Genomic DNA, 15,576 nt, shown 5'->3' with positions numbered 1-15,576 from the left:
CTCATTTTTAAAGTAAATGTGATAGGCTCCAGGAAACCACACCTTAACTCGCATGCCAAGATTTTACAGGGCAAGAAATATCATTGAGGGTGAAAAATATTGATTTTTAGATATCAGTTCCACATGCAAAAAGGAACCTAGAACCTACATGATGGAAGCATTTAACAGTATTATGAGAATAATAGATGGCTACACACCATATAGAGGACACTTTGAGTCCCAGATGGATGCAACAAAAAGACTATTACAAATTCTATCTTTTGGCCAAAAGGTGTTCCTCTGGAGTAGAAAACACTCACACTTTCAAACAAGCACAACTCACACACATGACCACTGTCTCTGGCCTCTGTGACCAGACGGCTGACAGCACCTGCACCTGGTGGGAGCAGCAATCTGGTGGAAGAAGGGGGGGGGGGGGGGGGGTTAAGGAAACAAGAGCAGAGATGGGGAGGGATAGGAGATTAGGGGGTGGAGTAGGGTGCGGTGCTTGTGGGAGTTTGTAAGGGGACAATGGGGACAGGATAGGGCTGCTAGTTGCAGGCAGGAGGTTTGGAGGAGCGTGAGGGAGAAAAGGGGAGAAGAGGAAAAAGAATAGTGGGCACGTTGGTGGAATAGCAGGCTGTTTAATGTGGGAGTGTGAGCAGTGACGGGGATAGGTAGGTGGAGGACAGAGACTAGTGAAGGCTGAGGCAAGGGGTGTTACAGGAACGGAAGATATGTTGCAGGAAGTGTTCCCACGTGCAAAATTCAGGAAAGCTGGTGTTGGTAAGAAGTATTCAGATGGTGCAAGCTGTGAAGTAGTCACGCGACAGGCAGTGTCCTCAGCAACTGGTTGATCCAGTTGTCTCTTGGCCACAGTCTGTCAGTGGCCAGTCATGTAGGCAGACAGCTTATTAATTCTCTTGCTCATGCAGAAAGCAAATTAATCTGTAGAGCACATGATAACTTTCACAGATAGCCCTGCCTTTCATGGGGTAGGAGATGTCTGTGACAGGACTAAAGAAGGTGGTGGTGGTGGAAGGATGTATGGGATTGATCTTGCATCTAGGCCAATAACGGGTGAGAGCAAGGGTGTAGTAGGGATTATAGTAAGGATACTTTGTAGGTTTTTCTCCCACGAGGCACCGCCTTATCGTAGCACTGTCCGTGTGGGCGGGAGAGTTTGTGTGCTCCAAGGAAGCTGAGAGCTATATCGGCGGTAGCGTAGCTACTGGCAGGCCCAACCTAGCCGGGCAGGTCTCAGCAGAGGAGCCAGACAAAGTGTGCCTCACAATGACCCATCTTATATCCTATATCCTGTATATCCCATTCCCTACCCTCTCCTCAGTTACGATTCCTTTTCTTTCTCTAATTACCTTAACACACCACTGCCTTGTGGTTGGTCTCGAGAGGGATGAAGGCTAAGGGAGAAAACCCTGAAAGAAAATCTGGAATGGGGCCCCAAAGGCAGTTGGAAGGTGTACGACGTCCCCTTTCGGCAGCTCCTGCAACCAAAGTGACACCAGGCGTATTGGCTTGTCTTTCCTCTGGATATTATCACTTAGGCCGAGAGGGAGACCGTGATGATTGGGCAACTCACGTGTCTTCATATTTATCGCTCAGGCTTGTAGCATCCTTCACTTCAGCGACGTCCAAGGACTTCGGCACAACGCGGGAAGAGGCAGTTACCAGTTATAAGCTCTGTCTGATGGCGTAAGACTCGAGTGCCAGGGGCAACTTCCAACAGTGAGAGAGATCATTGCATCTCATTGGACAGCTACCGCCCGCCTCAAGCTGGGCAGCCCCCAGCCAATAAGGTGCTGTCCTGCCACTATCTGCCTGCTTCACGGGGTGTGTGGAGCTTAGAAGTAATCTTCGACAAGCGGGTTGATATAGTACACCTACTAAAAACAAAAATGAAATAATAAAGAAATCACTATTTCATATTGCCACCTGGAATGTTAGGACCATGTGTCCAAGGTACATTGACGATGCCCAAGAGGTTGATTTCATCCGTAAGACTGCCGTGATTGACAGAGCTCCATCGTTTGAATGTTGACATCACGGGACTGCAGGAGACGCGGCTTCCAGATGCAGGCTCTATCAGGGAGGATAATTACACATTCTTCTGGCAGGGGAAGTCTCAAGACGAGCCAAGACTTCATGGTATAGAACTTCCTGTTAAAAACACCCTCCTGGACTGTACTGTGCCACCATCCGGTGGAACAGAGCGAATTATTGCTTTAAAAATATGCTCAAGTGGCACTGTCAACATCCTAAATGTGTACGCTCCCACCTTATCATCCAGCATGGAAGAGAAGGATCTGTTTTATGATTTACTCAGCAACAGAATAGCCAAGGTACCTAGCACTGAGACACTGTATATTCTAGGGGACTTAAATGCTAGAGTTGGATCAGATAATGACATATGGCCGAATTGCCTGGGACATCATGGGGTGGGAAAAATGAATGAAATGGACAGAGACTGCTTGAAGTTTGCTGCTTTTATGGACTCTGCATTACAAACACATATTTCCAGCTTAAGGATCAGCACAAGGTATCCGGAGACAACCGCGCTCTCATCACTGGCATCAACTTGACTTAGTCATAACTAGGCGTACTGGTCTCAAAAATGTGCTGCTGACACGAAGTTATCGTAGTGCTGATTGCAACACTGACCACGCCCTGGCGGCATGCACATTGAGGCTCACTCCTAAGAAATATCACAACGCTAAACCGAGAGGTCATCCCCGTATCAACACAGATCATGTTCATGACACACAAAGAAAGCAAGATTTTGCCAGTAATTTTGAAAGTGCTTTCCCAGGAAACGTGCAAGCAGAAAGGAATGTTGATAAGAAATGGGCAAAACTCTTGGATGCAATCCACAACTCAGCAGTATTGGCCTATGGAATGAAAGGAAAAAGAAGTAAGGACTGGTACGAGCAAAATTTGGAAGAAATGGAACCAGTCACTGAGGCTAAACAGAAAGCCCTGCTTGCTTACAAAAGAAACCCAAATGAAAGAACTCGAGATGACCTACGAAAAGCAAAGAACAGGGCACAGCAAACATCTAGGAGATGCGCAAATAACTACTGGCTGAATTTATGTGCAGTTATACAGAAAGAGGCCGATTCTGGGGATGCTAAGGCAATGTATGATGGTATTAAGAAAGCAATTGGACCAACTGTCAGAAAAACAGCTTCTCTGAAGTCCAAGACGACTGAAGTCATTACTGATGAAGGCAAACAAATGGAATGCTGGGTTGAACACTACCTCGAGTTGTATGCAGCCGAGAATGAAGTTAGCAAGGATGCATGTGATGCCATCAAACAAATGCTAGTTATGGAAGAACTAGATGCAATGCCTACTATGGAAGAATTCAGTAGAGAAATAGATTCTCTTGCTAACGGAAAGGCCCCAGGTGAAGATGGGATCCTTGCAGAGGTTATTAAGTATAACAAGTCTGTTCTTCTCAAACATTTATATTCACTTATCACAACCAGCTGGGAAGAAGGTTATGTCCCGATGAGTATGCGGAATTCGAGAATAGTTACTCTATATAAACATAAAGGGAACAGAAGTGACTGTAACAATTACCGAGGCATTTCATTACTAAGTGTAGCCGGGAAAGCTTATGCAAGAGTCATCCTAATGTGATTACAAATCTTAGCTTCCACAATCTAGCCAGAATCTCAGTGTGGCTTCAGGCCTGGCCAATCAATCGTAGATATGATCTTCTCCTTAAGACAGCTACAAGAGAAATGTCATGAGCAGCAGAGGCCACTTTATATTGCTTTCATTGACCTTGTTAAAGCGTTTGATTTAGTGAGCAGAAATGGGCTTTTCAAACTGTTGCAGAAGATTGGATGCCCACCTAAACTACTACAAATAATTGTCTCTTTCCATGAGAAAACACAAGCAACAATCTGCTTCAACGGTAAAACACCAGAAGCATTCCCTGTTAATAGCGGTGTGAAACAGGGGTGTGTGTTAGCTCCCTTCTGCTTAGATTTGCCTTTGGAAAACTGTGAGAAGGGAATGTATCTACATACGAGGTCTGATGGAAATCTTTTCAACATTGTTCGCCTCAAGGCCAAGACCAAAGTAAATACAGTTGTTGTCCGTTAGCTGTTATATGTGGACGATGCAGCTCTAGTAGCGAACACAGAAGATGAGCTGCAGTATATAATCAACAAATTATCACATGCCTGTGAAAAATTTGGTCTACTCATCAGCCTTCAAAAGACTAAGATCATGGCGCAGAGCACTACCAACCTTCCATCCATCAGCATTGATGGAAATCCTCTCCAGGTAGTTGAAGACTTTACCTATTTGGGATCCACAATGTGTAGCAACTTGTCCATGGACACTGAAATTACTAACAGAATCGCAAAGGCATCATCTGTCATGGCTAGATTGAATAACAGAGTATGGAACAATCGACTTCTTACCACAAAAACTAAATTAAAAGTCTACAATGCTTGTGTTATAAACACCCTTCTCTATAGCTGTGAGACATGGACAACTCTTTCTAAGCATGAATCTTGACTCAACAGCTTCCATCTCTGCTGTCTCCGGAAGATCCTTCAGATCTCTTGGAGAGATAGAGTATCCAACACCGAAGTCTTTCATCGTGCAAGCACAACCAGCATCTTTGCACTCCTGTGTCATCGACGTCTAAGATGGTTGGGACATGTCAGGCGCATGGATCCTGTACGGATACCGAAACAACTGCTGTACGGAGAACTTCAGGAAGGTGTGAGGCCAGTGGGACGACCACATCTTCGTTTCAAGGATGTCTGCAAGAGAGACCTGACCAAGACCACTTTCAATCCAAGTCGCTGGGAGAGCATTGCAGATGACTGTGGCAAGTGGCGAGTAACTGTGCGCAGTGGCGTTAAGCTCTCAGAGGACAAATGCACACAGGAACAAATCAGGAAGAGGACAAAGCGAAGAGACAGAGTGGCTTCTGTTCGAAGTCCCTCAAATTTCAGATGTCAAAACTGCAGTAGGGACTGCCACCCTCGATTGGGACGTGTTAGCCACAGCAGATGCTGCAGACTCTGAACCAAGCATGTTACACCATCACCCCTCATGGACAGATGCCATTATACTTTGTAGGTTTGATAGGTGGCAAAATATCTCAGTGGGAGGTGTGGGAAGGATAGTGGGTAGGATATTCTACACTTCAGGAGATGAGAAGACATAGTGGAAACCCTGATAAGCATGTGATTCAGTTGCTCCAGTCCTGGGTGATACAGAATCGTGAGGGGAGTGCTCCTTTTTGGCCGGACAATGGGTATGTGGGAGGTAGAAGGTGGTTGGAGAGACAAGATGTGGGAGATCTGTTTCTGTACAAGTGTGGGATGGTAATTTTGGTCTGTGAAGGCCACAGTGAGATGTCGGGATGCGATATGCATGATGCCCATGCAATGGACTGCACAAAGATATATAGTTAAATTGTATCTTCCATGTCGGTATGTCACATCTTGGGTCCAAGTCTGCCTTAATGCACAGCACACATGAAAGCATTACGTGATGAGCCATAGAGTTCTTCTGCATGTAGTTCTTTAGAGGAGTAGGAGTTGAAGGATCAGTGTAAGGCACTTAATGCCCAGACTGTAAAATGGTGCTGAGAGTAGAAAAAGAGGCTGTGCCAAACTTACGGATGCAAAATCAGGATCTGAGATTGTGGATAGAACATGTTAACATTGACTTGGAGCTAGAATATGGGAGATATTAAACTTGCGTGGTGCAATAGGACACAGGCCAGGCATTCTTCCCTCCCCAACAACATGCAGATGCCCCTTCCTGATACTGTCAAAGTGCTTATCCATTATCTGTGCATCTGAATAATTATCATAGATATCTTCCAATGCTGACTGAGTTTCAAGAACCTTTTCAACAACCTCCTGAAAGCAGAAACATTTCAGGCAAAAGGAAGATTTCTTGAACTTCAGTGGCAATGAATGCTTACAAGGAGTTGAAAAGTGCACTGACTAAGGCTTCATTATTGGCACATCCAATTCCTAGAGCTCTCATTGTTCTGTTGGTGGTTGCTAGCCAAACAGCAGTAAGAGAGGCCTTACAGCAGTCAATATATGGAGGGTGGTACCCATTGGTTTTCAGCTCCAAGAACTTGTCAGTCCAATAACATGGAGAGCCATTGATTGAGAGCTTCTGGCTATTGGGTTGGTGATTAAGTAAATAGTCTCTTTCCATGTTTAATAAATGCAACAGATACACATAAAAGAGACTTTAGTCATCTACAATATATTCTCATTCACTATTTACAACATTCTGCCAATGAAGGAGTAACTTTTTGATTCTGCGACTGTAGAAGTCACATGGTTTTGAGGTGAAGAACTTGTCAAATCATGTTTGGAGCTCATTTCCATCCAGAAAGGAAGTTCCTTGAATGTTGCTCGATACAGAGTAGAAAAGGTGAAAATTTGAGGGTGCAAGATCAGGTGAATAAGGTGGGTGTGGAATGACTTCCCAAGCCAACTATTGTTTAATATTTTTTTGTCAGTCTAGCAGAATGCAGGCTGGTGTTATTGTGGAGCAGCATCACTTCAGACACTCTTCCTGGTCATTGTTCTTGGACTGCATCTACAAGACTTCTAAGTTGTTGACAATAAATGTCAGCAGTGATGGTTACATCACTGGGAAGCACTTCTTTGTGGTACACCACAATGTCACTATTCCACCAGATGCACAACATTATCTTTCGTGCACACATGCAGTATGGGGACATACTGCTTTGTTTGGGCTCAGCCACTCCTTTCTTTTCCATATGTAGCATAACCATGTTTCATCACCAGTAATGATATAGGATAGCAATGGTCAGTGGTGTTCACAAGCCAATTAATGACGAGCAAGCAGAGATGCACATATGACCACCCACTGATTTTTATGATTTTGGTTTAGAGCATATACCCGATTTTTTAACATTCCCTATTGAATCAAATGTTGCATGATGATAAAATGATCACATTTTGTCATGTTTGCCAGCTCTCAAGTACACTGACATGGATCATTGTGGTTTAATGGATTTAAATGATCTCCATCAGATCCCAAAGATCTTTCTGAATGTGGAGTCACTAATGTCAAAACATTCCTCCTCTAAATGAGAAAACCATTTTCCTGCTTTTCTCTGTCCAGTGGTGAATCCCCATACATGATGCAAATGTTTCTGGCTGCCTTCGCTGTTGTCACCTCTCTATTAAACTCGAGCACAAGACTAGGTCGGAAATGGTCCAATTTTGCCACTTGGCACACCATTTTCTAACGTCCACAGCCCCACTCACTATCTCACAGTGACAATATGTAAACTCAGACATCAACAGTGAACTACAAATAAAAAAAGACAATTGATAAACAAACTCTTAGCAACCAAAATACCAACATACAAAACAAAAACGCAAGAAACATCAGATGTAGAAGTAACTTCAGGTTTGCCCCAGGGAAGTGAGTTGGGATCCTTGCTGTTCATGTTGTCTATTAATGACCTTGCAGACAATGTTAATACTAACGTCAGACTTCTGCAGATGATGCAATTATCTGTAATGAGCTACTGTTTGAAAGAAACTGCATAAATATTCAGTCAGATCTTGATAAGATTTCAAAGTGGTGCAAGGATTGACAATTTGCTTTAAATGTTCAGAAATGTAAAATTGCTCACTTTACAAAAGGAAAAAAGTAGTATCCTATGCCGGCCGCGGTGGTCTTGCAGTTAAGGCGCTCAGTCCGGAACCGCGCGACTGCTACGGTTGCAGGTTCGAATCCTGCCTCGGGCATGGATGTGTGTGATGTCCTTAGGTTAGTTAGGTTTAAGTAGTTCTAAGTTCTAGGGGACTGATGACCACAGATGTTAAGTCCCATAGTGCTCAGAGCCATTTAGTATCCTATGACTATAATATCAGTGAGTCACTGTTGGAATCATCCAACTCATACAGTTATCTGGGTGTAACATTTTGTAGGAATATAAAACGGGATGATCACATAGGCTCAGTTGTGGGTAAAGCAGGTAGACTTTGGTTTATTGCTAGAATACTGCAGAAGTGCAATCAGTTCACTAAGGAGATTGCTTGGAATCCATACCAAATAGGACTAACTGGGGATATTGAATTTGTATGGAGAAGGGCAGCACAAATGGCCACAGGTTTGTTTGATTTGTGGGAGAGTGTCACAGAAATATTGAAGAACTGAACTGGAAGGCTCTTGAAGATACACATGAACTATGCCAAGAAAGTCTATTAATAATGTTTCAAGAACCACCTTTAAATGATACTCTAGGAACATACTACAAGCTCCTAAATGTCACTCACATGGGGAATATGGAGATAAGATTATTCTAATTACTCCACTCACAGAGGCATTCAAACAAATCATTCTTCCCTTTTCTCCATAAGTAAATGGAATGGGAAGAAATCCAAATAACTAATACAATGGGGCGCACCCTCTGCCGTCCACTTCACAATGGTTTGCAGAGTATGGATGCACCAACAATTTAACAGTGAAACATTTTTGCCCATGGTTGGAAGGTCAGATTTTTTTCTGTTTTTACAATAATAAGCCACTGACATCTATCTTCAAATGAAGCAGGTGCACCATGCAGAATTCACCACACAATTTTCCATTGTCATTCAATACATATTGTGGCAAACAATGTGGTAACAGACTGTTTGTCTCGCAGCTGTTCAGTGGTTACAACTATTGACTGGAAGGACAGAGCTGCCGAGCATGATATGGAGCAGTTACTTATCCATTGCCAAATGGACCCGGCCTCAACGAGTTTACGCATTGAACACCTACTGCTGCAAAAACTGACACACACGGACCGATACCTGCACAAACTATCAAACCGCCACCTGATCCAGAAAAGAGGTATGATCCATGCACTCGTAACATGAGCAGGAAGAATATGTGAGCCACAGCACCTCAGACAAGAAATGCAACACCTGGAAAATGTTCTGGGGAGCAATGGGTACTTCACAAATTATATTAGAAGTGTAACAGAGCCAAACACTTGGTGAAGTAAGGAATCAGAAAAAGAAATGTCGGGTATGGCCTTTCTGCCATACATTACCAGAGTGACGGACAGAATTGGCCATATATTGCAGAAACACAGCATAAAGACAATTTTCAAACCAACAAGGAAGGTCAAAGAATGTCTTAGATCTGCAAAGGATAAAAGGGGCCCACATGCAATGTTGGGAATATACTGCTTACCATGCACATACAGAAAAGTTTATGTAAGAATGACTGGATGATCAATCAACACCAGGATCAAAGAATGTAAGCAACGCTGCAGGTTGGGGCAGGTGGAGAAATCGGGCATGGTAGAGTACACAGTAAGTGAGACCGACCATGTAATGAAAATTCACTGACACGGAAGTTCTAGCTGTAGAGAAGCACTACCACACCCGCTTGTTCAGATAAGCTGTAGAAATACACAAACACGGGAATAGCTTCAACAAGAAAGAAGACGAAGGTAAATGGATCGTGGCTTCCCGTACTGCAGTGAATGACCATCACAGGTAGCAAGAGGAGAATCGCACCGGAAATGACCACGGAGAAGCCCTCGGACGTTGGCTCACCAGGTACACACAGTCTGTAGCTGCGAGCTCGGCTCCAGTTCACCACTGGCAGTGGAGGGTGAAGCTGTGACAATGCCAGCCACTCATGCTGGCAAAAAGTCAGTAAAATCATCAGACAAATGTCAGCCGAAGAACCCGAGACAGAAGCAAATAGGCAGTTTGTCAACAAGTGGCCATGAAAGCCTGAACAATTTTATAATGCCTAGTGTCAAAAGTCCCAGATTAATAGGCATTTCTTGGTTCCTAATGGTGATTTCTACATCTTCTTCCAGGAGACTTTCTCATTTGAATGTGGATATCACAGGCCTTCACCCACCATCTGAAAGGTGCCATTTTGTGATTACCTTGATACACCATTTTACTAGTCATCCAGAGGCAGTACCTGTGCAGGATGTTCTGGCAATTTCAGTGGCTCGCATTTTGGTTTATAATTGGTTCTCATGTTTTGGCATCCCACAGGTAATAACTTCAGATGTGGGACATCAATTTGAGTGTCAATTATTTGCAGAGCTGTGAACATGTGGCTGTAAACACACGTACAGTACGAGCTACCATACCACCAGTAACAGGATGATGGAATCAGCACTGAAAATTAAAGACAGCATTAGTTTTCTATGCAGAATCTTGGTCTTCAACAATACCATTGGTTTTACTGGGATCACACACAGTTATAAAAGAGGACACGGGTTGCTCTGCTGCATAGCTGGTGTACAGTGAACCATTGAAATTGCCAAGCAATTTCTTCTCACCCTGACCCCCATGTAGTTTGCAGATCAGAGACTGCAGAATTTCTGCACACGTACAGACCTGTAAGGCATAGTATAAAGCATATTTTTCTGTAAAGACTTAAATACTTGTCATTATATTTGGATCAGAGACAATACAGTCGGGTTGCCACTTTCCCCTCATTATTTTAGTCCTTGTAGGGTTATTCAATGTACGAATGTTTATTATTGAGAAAAACAGCAAGACTGACATGGTATTGGTACATCACATGAAAGCTTGTTGATGAGTTAATGGGTCATTTCTTGTTCCCTTGTCACTGAATTTGATGCTGATTGGAATAAACAGAAATCTCTTGTAGCTCTCACAAGCCTGAAATATTTCTGTTAAAGGGCCATAATTGGGCCACAGCTCAGAAAAGTGTGTGTGGTTGCATTTTTTCACTCCTGAGAAGAAAAGCAAGGCAAGGAATGTCAATATTTCTCTCTCATAACAAACTGGGCGTCTCTTTCTCCATTGTATATCTGCTGAATATAAGATGTGTGTTGATTTGTATATCATACAATGTTCTCAATAATGGCTTCTGAAACTATTCTCATAAAACCAGAAACTTCACAAGCATACAGTAGAGGTTAAAATAAAATTTTCACTAAATTTGTGAAACTTGTTTACACCTTTTTATGATGAATCGGGGACTTGAACCATTTTGTTTTACTGTCTTTCACAATAAAATATTCTGATTGTTGTTCCATTTCATCATCTGAACTAGTGATGCCATTTTGTTGTAACCTGTGTTATTGATCACTAAAGTTTATTGCCTCCTCACTCCCAACACTGCCAGGACCTCCCATTATCTCCTCTGTGGATTCTTCCTGCAACATATCCGTATCTACAGAAATATTTTGTATACTCAAAGTCAGGCAGTAAAAGAAAGCATGGTATCATATTCACTTCAACGTAAAATGAAAATGACAAAATTTTGGTAAATAAATACTGGGCAAAACTGCTATTAAAAGATTACAGATATGAAAATATATTTACAGAGTATTGCATAGACATGAAGTTATTCCAAGATACCACTTGATCACTAAGAACAGTGGGTAAACAAATCACTTTGGACGAATACACTGACAAATGACCACTCAGAAAGATGTGGCAAGTGCTACAACAACACTTGTATGGTGTATAGTTTACAACAGGTGACACCACAGGATGTTTTTCCGCACATACTGTACATTGGTGAAATACACCACACAGGAAGGAAAGCATACAAGGCAAGTTTGCAAACTTCAGTAATATGATAGGTGAATGGCCAAGATAAGCAAAAATAGAGAAGAAGTGAGTGCAGAACACTAGCATGAGTGCTTAACAGTTAAACAGAAATGGAATGTTCAAGTTAGTGAACCATATAACAGAACTTTGTAACGAACTGCATAAAACCATGTACCCAATCATCCCAGATTATAACCAACAGGCTTTTTTAGGTGCAAAAAGCAACACAAAAGTGTTGAACTAAACAACGTGAATTTGAAAAAGCCTTGTTCACATGGCATGGAACCAGCTTGGAAGTGAGTAAATTGTCACTACAGTGCAGTGTGAAAGATCTGTGCAATGATTTCACTGCATCAGAATCCCTTATCATAAAGTGTTATGATTTATACATAATGAAAAGTAAAAGACCAGAACCACTTAGGAAAAGGCACCTAAATGAGCAATATCTTAGAAATAAGTTCCATTTGCTGTAAGTGTTTCTGGATGAACGTTCACCACACCCGGTAGTAATACCAGGACATGGACTGAAAGTAAATGAAATTGAGAATCACAGATTAAATGGTTATGTTTTACCAGATAGGCTTCAGTTACTCCAGGCAACAACATAAAGGGGAATGGCGGGAATATTTGTTCTACATCTATGTCTACATGATTGCTCTGCTATTCACAATAAAGTGCCTGGAAGAGGGTTCAATGAACCACCTTAAAGTTGTCTCTCTACCGTTCCACTCTCGAATGGCACGCGGGAAAAACGAGCACTTAAATTTTTCTGTGTGAGCCCTTATTTTTCTTATTTTATCATGATGAACATTTCTCCCTATGTAGGTGGGTGCCAACAGAATGTTTTCACAATTGGAGGAGAAAATTGGTGATTTAAATTTCATGAGGAGATCCCGTCACAATGAAAAACATCTTTGTCTTAATGATTGCCACTCCAATTCACGTATCATGTCTGTGGCACTATCTCCCCTATTCCGTGATAATACAAAACGAGCCACCCTTTGTATTTTTTCGATGTCATCCGTCAGTCCCACTTGATGTGCATCCCACACTGCACAACAATAATCCAGAATAGGGTGGACAAGCGTGGCGTGAGCAGTCTCTTTAGTAGTCCTGTTGCACCTTCTAAGTGTTCTGCCAATGAATCGCAGTCTTTGGTTTGGTCTATCCACAATATTATCTGTGCGATTGGTCTAATTTACGTTATTTGTAATTGTAATCCCTAAGTATTTAATTGAATTTACAGCCTTCATTTTTGTGTGACTTATCACGATGTAGGTTGCAGTAAGTACTGGGAGATGAAGAAGCTTGCACAGGATAGAGTAGCATGGAGAGCTGCATCAAACCAGTCTCAGGACTGAAGACAACAACAACAACAACATCACGTAATCAAAATTTAGTGGATTTCTTTTAGTACTCATGTGAATAACTTCACACTTTTCTTTATTCAGGGTCAATTGCCACTTTTTGCACCATAGAGATATCTAAATCATTTTGCAATTCGTTTTGGTCATCTGATGACTTTACAAGACAGTAAATGACAGGTTAATAGGGTAATTAGGAAAAAATGCCACACTAATGTTAGTATGGTTGGAGGCCTAAATATTGACACAAACTCTAGTATAACCTACATGTAAACAAGAAACCTATTAAATTCATATAATAGCACAAATACAGTAAGGTCTGAAACTGGAGTAGCAGAGTCAACCTCCAGCTGATGTACCTTCACTCATGATGCATGTGTTTATAGAAATGTGTGTCCATACAGTTCACAGGCCTGCTTGTAGATGTCATCTGGATCGCCCCCCTGGCATGCTCTGGTAGGCCGGCAAAGAAACAGTATTCTTTAAATGATCGCAAACGAGTGCTCAGACTATTCTTATCCTTTGGCCAGTCATGTGTTCAGTGCTACACCCAACCTGTATCTTTACGTGTTGCCCTATAAAGTACTATGTTCCATAAATTGTGTTTGTTCTTGCTATAGCAAACTTGGCAATGAGTGAGGATTACATTTTCTCCACGTGTTAGTGTCAGTGCTAAGTCACCGGACAAACATCTCGATGGAAGAAATACTTCAACTTATCGTTACTCATCAGTAAGCTGTTGCAGAACAACAGCAGGCTCTCACCATCACTCTCAATCAAGTGGCATCTGTATGTTTGTAGCAGGTTACTCATCCATCAATGCAACCATTGTCCTATCCAGCATATGACGAATCATCTAAAGATTGGAACTCTTACAAGACACGGTTATGCCAACACTTCCGGGTTTTTCACGTGGGCAATGCAAACCTGTGTAGGGCTTTCATTCTTCCCTGGCTTTCACTGCGCATTTATCAGTTGTTGGCCAACTTGCACCTTTGCAAGAACTGGCCAGCTTATCATTTGATGAAATGTGCAAGCTTCTCTCAACCTGTTACTGTGAAAGAGTGCATGTCATTTTGAAGTGTGTAGAATTTTACTGTTGTCAGAAACACCCAAACCAGTCTTACAGAGCCGGAGCTGCAGAATTAAACAGGCTGAGCTGTCATAAATCTGTCACTAGTACCTATCACAAATCCTATGCTGATCATACGGTGTGTGATGTTATTATTCATCTGGCCCCGGATAGGAAAATTAATGAAAAAGCACTTCAATATGAGAATCCAAAAGTTATGGATGTGTTCAACATAACACAGTCCTTTGAAGTGTCACAGGCTGCCAGTGATCACATTGCTGCATGGGGGGAGGTATTGGAATTGCTCAGTCAATCCCTGTTAGGCACATTGCAAGTATTCAGGATGACGGGGAATCCAATACAGTAGTACAACCTTCGACTCAGCATCGCAAGGGGCAGCATCGGTTGCGGCCACAGTAGCAACAGGTCACATCATAACAGTAGCATTGTGCCCCCCTTACTCTTGCCCATACTGCTTTGTCCAACATGACCGTGCTGCATACCCTAAGCATTGGGCTGTTTGCAAATGTCAAAAGAAAGGACACACCGCATCAGTGTGTAACTCCTCTTCAGACGTGGCAGACACAAGCACCGATGGACATAAACTGTACCTCTACAGTAACTGTCTTCCTGAACAAATTGTTTATTGACTTGCTTGTGTTTAATAAATTGCTGAAAATGTAAGTGGGCACAGGAGCTGCAGTGACTGTAGTAAATGCACAGCTGTATCTGGGGTTGGGCTCCCCACCCCTCACACAGGTTTCACGGAAGTTGGTTAGCTACAATAAACAGCAGATTCTGATTCTAGCTCAATTCCGACTACTGTCTCTTACAAATTTTCTGTTCACTCCGTCACCTTCCTTGTCGTGGTTCATTCCCATACCACAAACCTGTCCCGGTTAGATGCGTTTAATGCTTACAGTTTCTACATTGCCAATGAGATAAACTTAGTGTCTAGATCAAGTTCCATATCAGCAACTGGAGGCCCTCTGCTCTGAGTTTTCATCTCTGTTTCCCCTGGGCTTGGTTGTGCTACTGGTTTTCAGGCTCACATTACTATGAAAGAATCTACCCACCCTCGTTTTCTTTGAGTGTGGCAGGTGCCTGTCACATTGTGTGACTCTGTCAATGCCAAATTAGACCATCTGATGTTATATGATGTCATTCAGCTTATTTCTTCCAGAGAATGGTTTACATCACTGGTCATCATTTAGAAGCTGATGGGTAAGCTTTGCCTCTGCTGTGACTTCAGTGTCACTATTAATACACATCACAGTCTGTGATAGATAATACCCTTTGTCCTGCCCTGAAAAGTTGCTCACAAAATTATCAGTTGGCCACTACTTTTCCAAGACTGATTTGCCAGAAGCGTACCTCCAGCTCCCTTGCATGAGGCCACTAGGTGCCTTCTTGTTGTCAATACAACTTTCAGCCTACAGTAATATCAATGCTTGCCTTTTGGCATTGTTTGTATGCACACAATTTTTCTGTGCTGTTCAGAACAGCTGACAGCCTTTTTGCCGGCTGACATCACTGTTTTGGGTTCTTCCACTGAATACCA

This window comes from Schistocerca serialis, chromosome 2 (genome assembly GCF_023864345.2).
Source record: "Schistocerca serialis cubense isolate TAMUIC-IGC-003099 chromosome 2, iqSchSeri2.2, whole genome shotgun sequence".
Taxonomy (NCBI): Eukaryota; Metazoa; Arthropoda; class Insecta; order Orthoptera; family Acrididae; genus Schistocerca; species Schistocerca serialis.
Note: the sequence above shows the minus strand (reverse complement) of the source record.